General features: G+C 43.8%; 1 protein-coding gene across 1 annotated transcript in view; it reads right to left on the bottom strand.

Moving 5' to 3' along the window:
* Nucleotides 1-16,683, bottom strand: part of DAP (death associated protein) — a 90,572-nt gene that overhangs the window by 43,024 nt on the left and 30,865 nt on the right. The gene's annotated exons all lie outside the window — the stretch shown is intronic.

Below are 16,683 nucleotides of genomic sequence, written 5' to 3'. Positions count from 1 at the left end.
AATGTTGGTGGGCTGAGGAAAAAGCAGCCAGAAGAGTTGCCGGGACTTGTACCTGCGTGCCTCATTCAGGGAGTGTGACCATTTATAAAACAGGTCTGTGTATTGGTGGTATTAGATTCTGAGCTTCTCCTGGATGCCCTGGTTGCGGCTGAAGCCAAGAGTGTTTTTATTCCCTCTGCGTCTGGCAAGACAAGTGTTTCCTTTTCTCCCCAATGAAAGGGCATTGCCACAAATAGCCATGCCTTTATCACCACAAGATTAGATTGCTGTACCATGTTCCCAAGGGGTTACACCCATAGGCGTGCATACAGGGTGTGCCCAGGCACACCCTAAAGCAGGGGGTCAGCAACCTATGGCACACGTGCCGGAGACGGCACGCTGCTGCCTGCCGGGGTCCCGGCTGCCGGCCCTGCTCAGCCGGCTGCCAAACCCAGGCCGGCAGTGGGCTGAGCGGGGCTGACATCTGGGACCCCTGGCAGGCAGCAGCGTGCCATTACAAATCCTGCCCACCCCAGCCCGCTCTTCTCCCCGCCGCACCCTCCCCCCTTCCCTGCAGGGGCAGGGTGAAGAAGTTTGGTCCTGCCAGCTTCTGCAGGGCAGGCAAGCTCCCCCCCCCCCCCCATCCCCTGCCTCTTCCCCCAGCATGCTGGGTTCCTGCCCCTCATCTCCTCTCCCTCCCTGCCACCGATCCGCTGATGGCCTTTGTAAGGGAGGGGGAGAAGCAGAGCCAGGAGGCGGAGAAGAGGTGGGGACGGGGCATATCCCCACCAGCCCCCTGCCATGAGGTGCTCTGGGCAGGGGGCTGGGAGCACCCCCACGACCCTAGCCCACACTCCCAGCCCTCTGCCCTGCACCCCCACACACACACTCAGCCCTCTGCCCTGACTCCTGAACCCCCCTCACCCAGCCTCCCCACACCCCAAGCCCTGATTCTTGCACCCCCCACATTCCCACCCCCACCCCTAGCACCAAACGGGAGCTCCTGTACCCCCCCATTCCCACCTGCACCCCTCGCACCAAATGGGAGCTCCCCAGGCAAGCACTCTACACTCCACACCCAAACTCCAACCCTGAGCCCCCTCCCTCATTCTAGCTCCTGGCCAGACCCTACACCCCAACTCCCAGCCTGCTCCTTCACCCCCAGCCCTGTGCTCAGTGCACTCCCACTCTCAGCTCAGTGCAGAGAGAGAGAGGAAGAGAATGAGCTAGAACCAGGGAGAAGGTAGGTACTCTATGTGGGCAGGGCTGGGAGCCCAGACTGGCAGCGGGCTGAGCTGGGCCGGCAATCGGGACCCTGGCCGGCGGCATAAAATGAGCATTTTAATTTAATTTTAAATGAAGCTTCTTAAACATTTTGAAAACCTTGTTTACTTTACATACAACAATAGTTTAGTTATATAATCTATAGACTTACAGAGAGAGAGCTTCTAAAAAACATTAAAATGTATTACTGGCACGCAAAACCTTAAATTAAAGTGAATAAATGAAGACTCAGCACACCACTTCTGAAAGGTTGCCGACCCCTGCCCTAATGTCTCAAAAAAAAAAAAAAAAGTGGCTTTGCGTTTTAATTTAATCGTATGATTCCCTCTTTTAGTTTTAAAGTATGGATTGTTGTATTATGCAATAAGTGCCGAACTGCATAGTATAGATGTTGTAGAAATGTATAGAAAGCCCACGTTCACTCGCAGCATGAGTCCCCACTACTGCGGTACCGCATTACCATTGGTCCTCCCCTCCCCCCCGACTGCTATTCTAGAAAATTCTTTGACCTATATAAGCAGATGCATCAGGCGTGCCCAGCGCAGTGTCTACAGTGTTTGTAATCTTTGTCGCGTGTGCTCTACTGAAATAGCATAACAAGCCCATGGCTTTATGTTTTAATTCAATCGTATGATACCCCCTTTTAATTTTAAAATACGGATTGGTTCGTTGTTTAGAAAAGGAGTAGACAAACTGAACTATAATGAATGTGCTGATAGTAGTGCAAATACCTCGGACTCCTCAGTTAAGAACTTATATGAAGATAATGCCACCACCAGTTCCAGCGCGTGCAATAAACTGAGTAATGACCAACAGAAACAGACTTTGTTTCTTAGTTCAGGTCAGTGTAGTTCCTATTCAAAGCCATCAAACATTCCATCTGATGACCAGTCTGTGATATTCCAAAAAATAGATTAGAACACCAGTCTCGGTGAGGTCCTTATCAGCCGAGATTGAGCATGTTTCCTAGAAGTAAAATAGGGAATAAACAAAGAAGTTTTCAGTCCGATTGGTATGAACAGTATAGGTGGTTAGAATATAGCCCATCAAAGGTCGCAGCATTTTGCTTTTACTGCCATTTCTTCTCCTCTAATGATGCAGCAAACAAAGGTCACACTGATCCAGCATTTATTGATAAGGGATTCAGAAACTGGCATAGGGCTAACGAATGTTTTAAAAACCACCAATTGTCAAAATCTTATGTGTTGAGCTGTTCTTCATGGTCAAGTTTTAATGAAGGGAAATCTATTCATGTATTGTTGGATGAGGGCAAGCAGGCTAATCTCTCTAAACAAGAAGAAGAACAGTGCCATAACCGAAATGTAATGGAGCGACTGATTGAGACTTTTCTCTATTTGGCGAAAGGTGGGAGACCATTCAGGGGTCACAAAGAAAAAGCTGACAGTTTTGAGAAACGTTTATTTCTAAATCTTGTCAATATGCTCCAAAAATATGATCCCATAATGGCAAAGCATGTGCGACAATCTCCTCGAAATGCTACCTGAGTAATCGCATCCAAAATGATTTAATTGTAGCCTTGCACAACGTTGTACAACAAAAGATTGTGTCTTCACTAAATGGAAAAATGGTCTTAATAATTGCTGACGACGTCCATTGTGGTGCGGTATTTTGACAATGAAAAACAGTCCAGTTGAACATTTTGTGTCTGTTCAGAGACTATTAACAGTTGATGCTCAGTCTATTTTTGACCAGCTAAATGATGTCCTTGGCATTCTTAAAATTGACTGGTCATCAGTGACGTCTGTCTGTTTTGATGGCGCATCTACTATGTCTGGATGTACTACAGGAGTTCAAATGGAATGTAAAGAAAGAATCAGTGAAATTCTCTATGTACGCTGCTATGCACATTGCTTGAACCTCGTCCTAGTAGACGCATGCTCTTCAAGTAAACAAAACAGAACTGTCTTTGATTTTTTTAGGGTTATTCAGACTCTTTATGCCTTCATGGAGGGCAGTCCTGTGCGACATGCAGTAATGGGGAAGATTTCACAAGTAGGAAAACCTTGAAGTCCCTGTCAAACACAAGATGGGCATCCAGAGCAGAAGCAGTGGCTACTGTAAAACAAAACTACTCCATCATTTTACAAGCTTTACAAGAGATTATCGAAACAACTCACCTTACTGATGTTAAAATAAAAGCCAGGGGCCTTATCCATGAACTAAATTCACTCAAGTTCATCTTTGCCCTTCCCGTGATGCACCCTATTCTCCAGATGGTGGTAAAAGTGAGTAAGGCTCTTCAAGCTCCAGATCTTAATTTACTTACTGCAACGACAGGGGTGAAAAGCTTGTGTAACTCTTTGACTGCGATGAGAAGTGGCCCAGAATATTTTCAATCTATTTTCAATGACAGTGTGAAAATGTGTGTAAAGAATGATATATCGATTCCTTCAGTTAAGAAGAGAAAAACGTCCACTTGTATCGATGACGCATTTGAGTCCCAGCATCACTTTCATACAGAAGAGGAGCAGGGGAGCATAATTTCATTTTACCCACTCCTAGACTCAATGATTACTGGCATTGACCAGCGATTTGAACAGGAGACTTGTAAAATTGTGACTGCAATGGGAAAACTGCTGAGCTTAGACATTGGCAGGTACGTTATGAGAATTATGGCCAACAAATTTAAAGAGTCCTTGGATGAGTTGGAAGCTGAAGTCAGGTTGCTTCGGGGTCGTCATAAAAATAAAGGGAAGGGTAACCACCTTTCTGTATACAGTGCTATAAAATCCCTCCTGGCCAGAGGCAAAATCCTTTCACCTGTAAAGGGTTAAGAAGCTAAGGGAACCTCGCTGGCACCTGACCCAAAATAACCAAAGAGGGGACAAGATACTTTCAAATCTGGAGGTGGGGGAAAAAAGGCTTTTGTCTGTCTGTGTGATACCTTTGCTGGGAGCAGATCAAGGATGCAAGCCCTCCAACTCCTGTAAAGTTAGTAAGTAATCTAGCTAGAAAATGCTTTAGGTTTTCTTTGTTTTGGCTTGTGAAATTTGCTGTGCTGGAGGAAATGTGTATTCCTGTTTTTGTGTCTTTTTGTAACTTAAGGTTTTGCCTAGAGGGATTCTCTGTGTTTTGAATCTGACTGCCTGTGAGATTATCTTCCATTCTTATTTTACAGAGTTTTTCTTTTATCTTTGTTTTGTTCTTCTAATAAATTTCTGTTTTTTAAGAATCTGATTGGGTTTTGGGGGTCTTAAAAATCCAAGGCTGGTTTGTGCTCATCTTGTTTGTTCTCAAGCCTCCCCAGGAAATGGGGTGTAATGGCGTGGGGGGATATTTTGGGGGAAGACGTCTCCAAGTGGTCTCTTCCCGAATTCTTCCTTAAAGCGCTTGGTGGTGGCAGTGTACCAGGTTTTAACTTAAGCTGGTTCCCAAGGCAAGAAAGAAATCTGTGCCTTGGGGAAGTTTTAACCTAAGCTGGTAAGAATAAGCTTAGGGGGTCTTTCATGTAGGTGCCCACACCTGAACACTAGAGTTCAGAGTGGGGAAGGAAACTTGACAAGGGTTATGACAGATCTGTTCCTAAAGGTAGCACTACGAACACGACCAGAGAGTGGCTTGATTGGCTAAAGGAATCGGATCGGTCTTCCATGTTCCAGGCCTTTTACAAATCTATTCAATGCTTTCCAGTCTTACCCGTTACAAGCTGTTCATGTGAAAGAGCCTTTTCAAAACTAGCACATGTAAAAAACAAACTAAGAAGTACAATGTCCCAACAGCGTCTTGACTCGCTCATGGGGGGGGGGGGTAGCTCAGTGGTTTGAGCATTGGCCTGCTAAATCCAGGGTTGTGAGTTCAATCCTTGAGGGGGCTATTTAGGGATCTGGGTAAAAATTGGGGATTGGTCCTGCTTTGAGCAGGGAGTTGGACTAGATGACCTCCTGAGGTCCCTTCCAACCCTGATAGTCTATGATTTTGTACATTGAACAAAATTGGCTTTGTCAGTTAATTACAATGATGTGATTGAGGAATTTAAGTCCATAACACCTGGTGAGCGACATCTCATTCTCTAGGACAGGAAGATGAAGAAACCTTAATCTGTTTTGGTCAATTTGGATTAGCTCATTATCTGGTTAAAGATAAAGATCATGAAAATTGACTGCATCTTTGTATATGCCTGGTTATCACTACAGCAAAAATTTGGTATTTTGTGTCTCATTTTTTAAGTAAAGTTTTAGTTGTTAATTAAAAAAATTGTTTAGTTAAGTTTTAGTTTCTTTACTTTGTTTGATGAATAAAAATAATGTCCTTTATGGCTGAATATTCAATAAATGTTCACCTTTTAAAAAAAAAATAATTGCCTGGGTACACACCCTAATGAAAAGTGCTGTGCACGCCTATGGTTACACCTTGAGACCATTCGGAGGCTGAACCTAGTGCAGGGTGCTAAGTGGAGTTGTGTATTGGGAGCCCGATTACACCAGTGCTCTGTGATCTGCGTTAGCTTCTAATAAGGTTCCACGTGGAATTCCATGTTTTGTTTCTAGCCTGTAAAGCCCTAACTGGTTTTGGACATTTGATTATCTGACATACTGGTAAACTTGACAGCAGCAGAGGCATCTGAGGTGGAGATCCCTCAATATAAATGAGGGAGCTACCAGAAGGGCACTCTGAGCAGCTTTGGTTTTGGAATTTGCTCCCTCTCCCTTGATCAGGCAGAGCCCAGATTTGTTAATCTTTGAAACATGCAGGAAGGCCCATCATTTCCCTTTCTTCTCTAAAGCAAAGGAAGAGAGAGTGAGTTTATGGGCAGCCCTTTGTTTATATGGTTGTTTTTTAAATGTACTGGATAAGCATCAAAACCACTGGATGATTGTATTTTCAGCAAATCAAAGAAAAACAAAATACATAAACAAAACGTAGGTGACCTGAGAACTAATCACTGCATGATATCATTGAGTCGAAGATCTTAGAATGATTACAAGGTTATAATAATATCCATAATTTCACTTTTCTAATGCACACCCATACATCCCACCCCTCTTCCTCTTCAGGGTATAAGCCAATCACCAACAGACAGATCAGGAAAAATTTCCGCTCTTGTCAGATTATTCCACAACTGATTACTACTGAGCTCCCTGTATCTTTCTTTGAGGCATCTTATACTGGCCACTATCAGAGACATGGGACAAGATGGACCACTGGCCTGATGTAGTATGGCAATTCCTATGAAAGTGAGAAGTTAGATGTGCAAGCCACATCTGTCTGCATTTCTTTGACAATGACATTTCATTCAAGGAGATGGATTGCTGAAAGACAGCTATCCTTCCCTTGGCAAGAAATTTCCTGCAGCAATGGTTAGAAGCATGAAGACGTGTAAGAGAATTTTTTGGTACATTGAACATTGGCTGCCCTAGCCGTGCAGCATCTGTGATTGATATTTGGTACTATGGGCACTCTGCAATCTACAGACCTAAAGGGGTTGCAAATATTGATAATTCTGCATGGAGCGAGTGTGGAATCTGTGTCTCAGGATGGTGGTGGAGGTAGCAAATATCATATTTGTTAGATACCAGATGTTCCTCAAAGGACGTTGTTCTCATCTGCATGACAGCAATTGTCAACTCCTTCTCTTCTTCCATTCTGTATTGCAATACAGGATTAACAGCTACTTGGGGCGGGGGTAGGGAGGCATCTTTTATTTCTTCTCATGTCTCATCATCATCCATAGTGGTTGTGTTCATAGTAAAGATTCTTATACAGACAGGAAGAGATGAACAGCTGGCAAGGGTAGGAGGCTAGAAACATGTGTGTACTTAGTGAGAGGGGTTTTTTGAAGAAAAAGGAGTCTGTAAAACATGTTCTTTTATCAAGGGACTGCCTGTCACGTCTAATTTGAAAGCATGAAACTAATTGTTACATCTGACAGGCTGGGAACCGGGAAGCTGATAAATACATTGGTGAAGAAGTCATTCTTGCTCTAAATCTCTTACTGTTGTTTGATTTAACAGTGGATGGGTGCTGAGATGTGTATGCTAATAGTCTTTTTTTAAGAACCACCAGCCCTGAATTATTTTTAAGTAGAAATGACGAGCTTTTTATGCTCTTTTTGTCAAATGCATTTTTAAAAAAGGGCTGAAGTCGAGTGCCTACTTTTGCACTCTATAATCCTTGTTAATTCTGCAAATATACAAATATTGTTACTTACACTGATGTGATAGAATGCTTACCACTAAAATTCTGTTCATGCTTATGTATTCTTCCATCCTTGTTAAACACTCTAGCTTCTGTGATGTATCTGCAGCAGAGAACTGTACTAACTCCCTAACTGATCAAGATTTAGAACTGAAGGACTAATTTATATGTTTTGTCAAATGAGATTGCATCAGAATCACTTGAACTTTAAAGTATTAATTGCAAGCTTATTTTGCACTAGGTATTAAAAGGACAGTAGGGTCACCTCTTTTGATCAAAGCAAAGGCTGAAGGGAACTGATTGGAAGCTGACACCGATAACAAGGACTAGTTCTGTGAATCATCTAAATTTTATTGATATCACTTCAAACTAGTGATCTTAGACGTTACTACTGTACTTCAGCAGTAACAGAATGCTCTGCGTTCAGAGCAAGATAAAATGAAGACTGCCAGAACACCAGAGTGATGTGGGCTTTGAATGTCAATGTTTCTAATGAAGTTAAGACTTCAGACATCACCCTGGATTAAGTGCTGGCTGTGTAGACAACTGTCTCAAACCTGTGTTGGTTATCTTTGAGTTTTGTTCTGCCTATGGTTAAGCTTTTCTGAGTAAATGAACATATGATCACAAACCACCATGGTTCCTTTTCTGTGTTCTAGCTTATGACATGGCCAAAAAATTTCAAAGATACCAGAAGGATAACTTCATATGTTTTTAACAAGTGAAACAAAACTTGCATGTTTTAAATGTCTCGAGCTTAGGTTTGTTTAAACAAAATATCCACGTTGAAGCATTTTCTAAGCTTTTGTTACATTCTTACAAAAATCTTTATAAAGAATTATTTCTTCCTCATGCTAAAGGTCCCCAGATCCATTACAATGGGTACTTCAGCCTGCTTGGAGCTTGCAGAAGGACCAGACCTGTCATTCAGTGGCAGCAGGGAAATGCCCTGCTTCCAGAAATTTCCTCCATTTTGATTTGCTACCACAGCTGCTTGCAGTTCAGCCAGAACTCTGTGCTGCAAATTTTTCTGAGGGAAATGTCAACTTTTTATTTCAAATTTCAGACTAACAGTTTGGCTCAGTTATTCGTCTACCTTTGTTTCCTAGGGCTAGTTTTGTCTTTCCCTTTGGAGGCACTGGAGCAGCTAGTGCCAGTTCTTAAAGTGGGGGCTCTCATCACCCCCACGTGCCCATCTCCCTGCCCAGAAATTCTCTTCCAGCCTTTAAATCACTCCTGTTCACCGACACTCCTCTCTGTATGCACAGAGATGCTTCAATGAACCAGTGTTCATATAAAACCCATTTCTGTTACCCCTCCTCAAATCACCCTATCATATCCACTGGCAGAAGTCAGTGTCCCATTCTTTGTTCTCCATTCCCTCAACTGATAAATTCAAAGAACCAGAGTTTCTAACGGATTCCCAAATCCCCACTTTACTGAACCAGTGACACCAATTCTTACGACAGACAGCAGCTGGGGATAATGGCGGTGGTTCATTCAGGTGCCATTGTAATCCAGGGAATCGGTGCTAAAAAAGCCCCGCATCCACTAGTTGGTACTCAGTGATTCATCATGGTAACAGATCACTGTGACAATCCTGCACAAAATAGGCACACAACTTTCTATTCCCATTACTACTATATCCTGCAGACCATGCACTCTAATCTCTTGCAAGCAGCAGGGTTCCCTTTTCCGAGCCTGAGAGAAGCAGGAATGGCAGCAAAGGACCCTCAGTACTTACACCCTGGTTGCTGGGTATCTGCTTGGTTGGTTGTGCTAACCCTGCTCTACCCTTCTGCCCCACACACAATCCTGTGAAGGGTGCCCTAGAGCAGTTGGGTCTGAGGGTGCATCTACACTTCAATTAAAAAAAAAAACAAAAAACCTGCACCAAAGTCTTAGAGCCCAGGTCAGTTGACTTGGGCTGCAGAGCTAAAAATTGCAGTGTAGACTCTTCGGCTTACACTGAAGCCCTCTCCACTTCAGTGGTGGAAGAAAGGAAGTATGTACTACTCAGTGATTGGTAACTGCTTGGAAGATAGGAAACAGTTTTCACACTAGAGCGAGGTGGTGTCCCTCAAGGCTCTGTGCTGGGACATGTACTGTTCAATTAAGTCGCAAAATTTGCAGACAATACAAAATTATTCAAGATAGTTAAATCCAAAGTAGACTGCGAGGAGTTAGAGGGATCTCACAAAATTGGGTAATTGGGTAACAAAATGGCAGATGAAATTCAGCACTGATTAAGTGCAAAGTGATGCAAATTGAAAAAAATAATTCTGATTATACATGCATATTGCTGAGTTTTAAATTAGTTGTTACCTCCCAAAAAAGAGATCTTAGAGTCATAGTGGGTAGTTCCCTGAAAAGCTTCCTCTAGCAAACATCTTCTCTCTGTCTCACATGGAGTTAGAGGGATCTCACAAAATTGGGTAATTGGGTAACAAAATGGCAGATGAAATTCAGCACTGATTAAGTGCAAAGTGATGCAAATTGAAAAAAATAATTCTGATTATACATGCATATTGCTGAGTTTTAAATTAGTTGTTACCTCCCAAAAAAGAGATCTTAGAGTCATAGTGGGTAGTTCTCTGAAAAGCTTCCTCTAGCAAACATCTTCTCTCTGTCTCACATCCATTCCTGAACATTCTCTCTTTTAAACTCACCTATTCATAACTTCTTCACTCTCGGTTTACAGAAGCTCTGTATTTAAGTCAATATTTCAGTCTACTTTCCTTTTCTTATGGATAGATCAAGAGCAAGGTTAGTATTTGTTATGACTGAATTGTAAGTCACAGTAATTACTTAAAGTTACTCTCTATGTAGAGCTATACTTTATGGGGAAGTCAGGGTATTCATAGAATATCAGGGTTGGAAGGGACCTCAGGAGGTCATCTAGTCCAACCTCCTGCTCAAAGCAGGACCAAGCCCCAATTTTTGCCCCAGATCCCTAAATGGCCCCCTCAAGGATTGAACTCACAACCCTAGGTCAATGCTCAAACCACTGAGCTATCCCTCCCCCAAAAAGTTGCACTCTTAACATTCTGATTACATTTTTTCTGATCAGTGGGATAAAATTAATTTACAGACCCACTTATCTAAAAAGTTGAGCTCAATAGTCATTACTCAAAGATATCATTATAACAAAGTTAATCTTTACGTTTATTAATGTAATAGCTATATATGAATGATTCTGAAGAGGCGATGAATAGTGAGATGGGAAAACCTGTGAGGAGGCAATGTTTTATGTTGTTATGTTAGGGAGGACTATGAAAAATGTCGGATGGGAAATTGTACAGATTAACATAAGTGCAAAGTAATGCAGATAGGTATAAACAGTTACAGCTAATTATACACACAGAAAACCTCAGTGTGCAGTTGTGGTAAAAAAACAACATAAGACATCTGGCTGTATTAAGACATGAGACAAAATCCTGCAGTCCTTAGGCTAGCAGAACTATCTTTGAAATCAATGGGAATTGTGCTTAAGTAAGAAGTGCATGATTTGGTATAGGGGAGATGCTATGCCATTACAGACCTCCATAATCCCAATTATTCAGAGGTCTCAGAGAATTCCAAAAATGTTGGGGTAACTGAGGGAGACAGTCCAGTAGCCTTTAAAGTCTGCAGTCCTACCAGAGAAACCCAAGCATAGGCTTCAAAGCCTTCTAGGCTACCTCCCCACAATGAGAGAGAACTCCATCTTCCCCAAGGCCAGTTAGCTCCCAAGGACTTTGGGCTCTGCAGGAGCAGAGCGCTGGAGTCAGCCCTCCGGTGATATATTCATCATACCCATTCAGTTAAGAATTTCAGTTTTAATAGAGTCAAACATATAATGGGAATATGCCCCCCACTGTGAACTCTGCATTCACTTTGGGTTAACTCAGCTCAAAAGAGACATAACAGAAATTGGAACGGTCCCAAGAGGAGGAACAAAAAGTGATGGGAAACAGTGAGTCAATTATGGCTTCTACAGGAGGAATTATTTACATGCTTAGTATTTACATATCCAGTTTACACTTTCAAATCACTACACAAATATTCAATATGATCAAAGGCAATTTGGTTTAGAAAAGAAGTTATATGAGAGAGTAAATATAAAGAATGCTGATCAAGTTCTCCTTCTTAATCTACTCTTCTTAGCCTTAGATCACGGGTCTATTTTTTGTTAAGGTCCAAATTTCCTGGTCAAGGTGAAAAATGTTTCTCTGGAATCTATACATGGCAACAACAAGTAAATAAAATTTTTTGCAGTCCATTCAAAAGCTTCTGGTGGTCAGTCTATTGACTACTCCTGTCTTAGGACATCTATTTGGGGTCAGCTTTGAGTTTCTCTCTTCCATTCTATTCTGTCTTAAAGCAGTTCCTTGTAAACCCCAGTTACTGAAATCCTTTTGTTGAACATCCATCCAGTTTTGGGTCTTCCAACCTTCTGTTACCCTCTCTTTCTGACTATTTAAACCCAGGGTTGGAAGACCCTATTTAATCTACATGTCCCATAATGAGGTACATTAGGAAAAATGACACTATATAAAAAGAGTAGCACCTGCTGTTCTATAGCTAGCAGGAAGCTATTTAAAGGCCATTCATTAAGGCTTATGTTTCACGGTATAACCAGATCACAAGTTGGGAAACAAAGGAAATACCCAATATTACAAAATTTATATAGTCCCATAGAGTAAGTGTACATGGTGCTTTATATGCATAAAGCAAGACATGGTCCTCACCCAAAGAAACTTAAATCAAATTATATAAAAAGAATGGCACAGCTAAATATGGAATGTGACTGTTTCCACCCTTTTAAGAACATGACATTAGCTACTGTCGGAAACAGGACATTTGACTGGATGAACAACAGATCAACGTTCCTAGTATGGCAATCCTTATGCTTTGATTAACAATTCTTTTCTAAAAGATAAATAATAATAATGAGAGATTGATCCAAAAATATTCCAAGTGTAAAAATAAATCTAGGGAGAAAGCAGAGCTCAGATATATAAAAGTAAATCTCAAACACATGAATAATTAAATGACCATTTTTGCAAGTTAAACTAGACAATTACAGCTAACTACATAAATCCACCAATGGGACAGCTGGATTCTGAATTGGGGAAAGTGGGAACCAAGTTATCTCTAGCTGTATTTTACTTAGCTTGAACATTTAAGGGTCTAATCCAAAGTCCAGTAACTTTTCCAACATTGCTCTTTTTATAGTTCTATCTATACAGAAGACTGGGTGAGCTAAGAGGGAGATGGAGAGGGGAAAGAGACAGTAATGTCAGCAGAGGGGGTGCAGAGGGAGAGTGCCAATGTCCACATATTTGTATGTGCATTTTGCCTTGGGAAATCTCACACTTTGGGATGGGTAGCTTCTCTCTAAAGGAAAACAAAACAAAAGAAAAAAAAACCCAAATGCAAAACTAAACAAAACTTTAAAAGAGCTATAAATAAATATTTAACACCTTGTGATTAAGGCTGAGAGTTTGTCATGGATTCTGTGACTTTCTGCGACCTCTGTGATTTCTGCAGCGGTCGGTGTGGCTGGCTGCTGCTGGGGAGGTCTCAGGACACCCAGCAGCAGCAGCAGTTTGGGTGTGGGAGGAGTGATGGGTACCCCCCCGCCAGGGTGCCACCTGGAACTGGGATACCACTGAGCCTGCCAACCCACCAGCCTGGGCTCCCACTCACCCTGTAATGCTGTGACAAGCTGCAGACATGCTCCCGGTCCCTCACTTTCACCACCACACAGGTAGGGACTCACCCAGCTGTAACATGCAGACAGGCTTTCTGACCATAGGAAGGCTATACAGCTAGGGCACTAACCAGTTTCAGAGGTGCACACCCCTTCTGAAGGGTAAGCCCTAAATCAGGGATCTCAAACACACGGCCCGTGAAGTCATTTCCTGTGGCCTGCCATAGGCGCCAACTCCGTGGGTGCTCCGTGGGTGCTCCGGAAAAATTTGTGGGTGCTCTGCACCCACAGGCAGCCAAGCTCCCCTCACCCCCTCCTCCTTTGCCCCCCCCCCCCGGGGCGCACTGCATCCCCGCTTCTCTGCCTACCTCCCAGTCTTCCGGCTGCCAAACAGCTGTTTGGCAGTGCTTAGGACTTTCCAGAAGGGAGGGGGGAGGAGCGGGGACGCAACGCACTTAGGGGAGGAGGTGAGGAAGCGGCGGGGCCGGGGTGAGGATGTAGGGAAGGGGTGGGAAAAGGCGGGGAAGTGGTGGGGCCTCATGGAAGGGGTGGAGTGAGGGAGGGCTAGGGGAATAGTGGGGGGGGCTTTAACTGAAGTAATTCTAAAAGTAAATGCATGTTTTGTCATTTTAGTGGAGGTGCATTACTATTTATATTTTATTAAAAGCCCTCAGAAATGACTTCGGCGTCAAAAAAAGAAACATCACTCATGGAAGAGAAAAAAAAGTTTTTTCAAGACAAAAAGGGAAAATTTATATTTTTTTCACAGAGGTAAAAAGATAAAATGTAATGCCTTATTGTCAGCAAATGATTGCTGTTTCCAAGGAGCATAACGTGCCTCGGCACTACAACACGATGCACCGTGAAAAATGAGATGCATTCACCAGAAAAATCCGAGAGGAAAAAGTTCGGCAACTTAAAGCAGCATTTGCCAAGCAAAGAAATTTATTTTCAGAGATTAACAAGCCTAGCGAAGATTCAGTAAGAACAAGTTTTGTGATAAGCAAAATGATAGCTAAATCATTGTGACCTTTTACAGAAGGCCTATTCGTAAAAGAATGTCTTGTGAAGGCCAGCGAAATTTTATGTCCTGATAAGAAGAAAGTTTTTGAAGGCACAAGTTTCTCTGCCAATACACTTGCCTGCAGGATAACGAATTTAGCAGATAATGGGCAAAAACAATTGATTCAAATGGCAAAAAACTTTGTAGAATTTTCAGTTGCTCTTGATGAGAGTACAGATGTATCAGATACCGCACCATGTGCAATGTTCGTTAGAGGTGTGGATTGTAATTTGAATATAACTGAAGAATTGCTAGATTTAATGCCACTGAAAGGTAACACAATGGGACGTGACATATTTCAAGGGCTGGAAGAGTGCATTGAAAAAGTTGTGCTGCCATGGAACAAACTCGTATCTTTGGCTACAGATGGTGCGCCATCAATGTGCTCTGAAAACGTTGGTGTGGTTGGGTTACTGAAGACCAAACTGAACAGCCTCAATATACCGGGAATTAGCTTCACCAGTACACACTGCATTTTGCACCAAGAAGCCCTGTGTAGTAAAAGTCTACAAATGAAGGAAGTTATGGATGTAGTTGTTAAAACCATTTTATATGTGCACAAGGGCTGAATGACAAACAGTTCACTTCTTTTTAGCAAGTATGTACAGCGAATACGGAGAAATTCTGTATCACACTGAAGTTAGATGGCTGAGTTGTGGAAATGTTTTGAAGCATTTTTTTGCACTTAGAGAGGAAATTTTTTTTTTTTTTTCCATTTTCATGAAGGAATCAGATAGTTACCTTTTCTGTAACTGGTGTTCTTCGAGATGTGTTGCTCATGTCTATTTCACAATAGGTGTGTGTGCTCATCACGTGCACTGGTGCCGGAAGCTTTTCCCCTAGCAGTACCTGTAGGAACGGCGCCTGCCTGGCACGGTATAAGGGGAGCTACGCGCTCGTCCCACCCTCAGGTCCTTCTTGCCAGACAACTCCGACAGAGGGGAAGGAGGGCGGGATGTGGAATAGCCATGAGCAACACATCTCGAAGAACACCAGTTACGGAAAAGTTAACTGTCTCTTTTTCTTCAAGTAATTGCTCATGTGTATTCCACAATAGGCGATTCCAAGCTATATCTGTTGGAGGTGGGTAGGAGTTCACAAGTTCCCAGGATGAAGGACAGCCCTGCCGAACCTGGTGTCATCCCTGGTTTGGGAGACGATCACATAGTGCGAGGTGAACGTGTGAACCGAAGACCATGTGGCGGCCCTACAGATGTCCTGAATGGGGACGTGAGCCACAAAGGCAGCCAATGAGGCATGCGCCCAAGTCGAGTGTGCCCTCACAATGAGTGGCGGGGGGACACCCGCCAGCTCATAACAGGTATGGATGCATGAAGTGATCTGATTGGAAAGCCGCTGAATGGAAATCGGCTGGCCCCTCGCGTGCTCAGCAGAGGCGACAAATAGTTGCGAGGACTTTCTGAATGGCTTGGTCCGCTTGAGGTAGAAAGCCAGAGCCTGTCGCACATCGAGCATGTGGAGACGTCACTCCTCTCTGGACGCGTGGGACTTGGGGCAGAGGACGGGTAAAAAGATGTCCTGACCCATGTGGTAACCAGAGACCACCTTCAGGAGGAATGCAGGTTGTGGACAGAGCTGGACCTTATCTTTATGAAAAACCATGTACGGCAGCTCGGAGGTCAGGGCCCTGAGGTCCAAGGCTCACCTGGCCGACGTGATTGCAACCAGAAAGGCCACCTTCCACGGGAGGTGAAACTAGGAGCACGTGGCCAGTGATTCAAACAGGGGCCCCATGAGACGAGCCAATACCAGGTTTAGGTGCCACTGTGGGACTGGGGGTCTAGAATACAAAAAAAGACGGTCCAACCCCTTGAGGAACCGGCCAGTCATAGCATGGGAAAATACTGTGTGCCCCTGCACCAGGATGGAAGGCTGATATGGCTGCCAGGTGCACCATGACTGACAAAGGCACCAGGCCCTGGGCTCTCAGGTGGAAGAGGTAGTCAAGTATAACCTGGATCAGGGTGGTCAAGGGAGAGACACCGTGGTCCGCCGCCCATCTAGAAAAATGGGACTTCGCCAAATAAGCACGGCGAGTGGAGGGCCGTCTACTTTCAAGGAGGATGCGCTGAACCTGTTCTGAGCACGTTCTCTCCTCTCCGCCTAACCACGGAGCAGCAACGCCGTGAGATGAAGAGCCTCTAGATTGGGATGGAGGAGGGACCCCTGGTCCTGAGAGAGCAGGTCCAGGCGGAGCGGCAACAGCCATGGCGGAGCTACCACCAGGCCTGTGAGGGTCCCATACCAATGTTGCCTGGGCCACGCTGGGGCAATCAGGATGACCCAGGCCTTGTCTGTCTTCATCTTCTCCAGGACCCTGCTGATTATAGAGAACAGGGGAAAAGGCATAGAGATGCCAGCCTGACCAGGACAGGATAAAGGCATCGAAGATAGCGCCCCTTCCCCAGGCCCCACCTGGAGCAGAACCAGGGACATCACCGGTTCTGCTGAGTTGCGAATAGAATAGGTCCACCTGGGGAGTTCC

This window comes from Lepidochelys kempii, chromosome 2, assembly GCF_965140285.1.
Source record: "Lepidochelys kempii isolate rLepKem1 chromosome 2, rLepKem1.hap1, whole genome shotgun sequence".
NCBI classification, from domain to species: domain Eukaryota; kingdom Metazoa; phylum Chordata; order Testudines; family Cheloniidae; genus Lepidochelys; species Lepidochelys kempii.
This window is presented reverse-complemented; position numbering and strand designations above follow the sequence as displayed.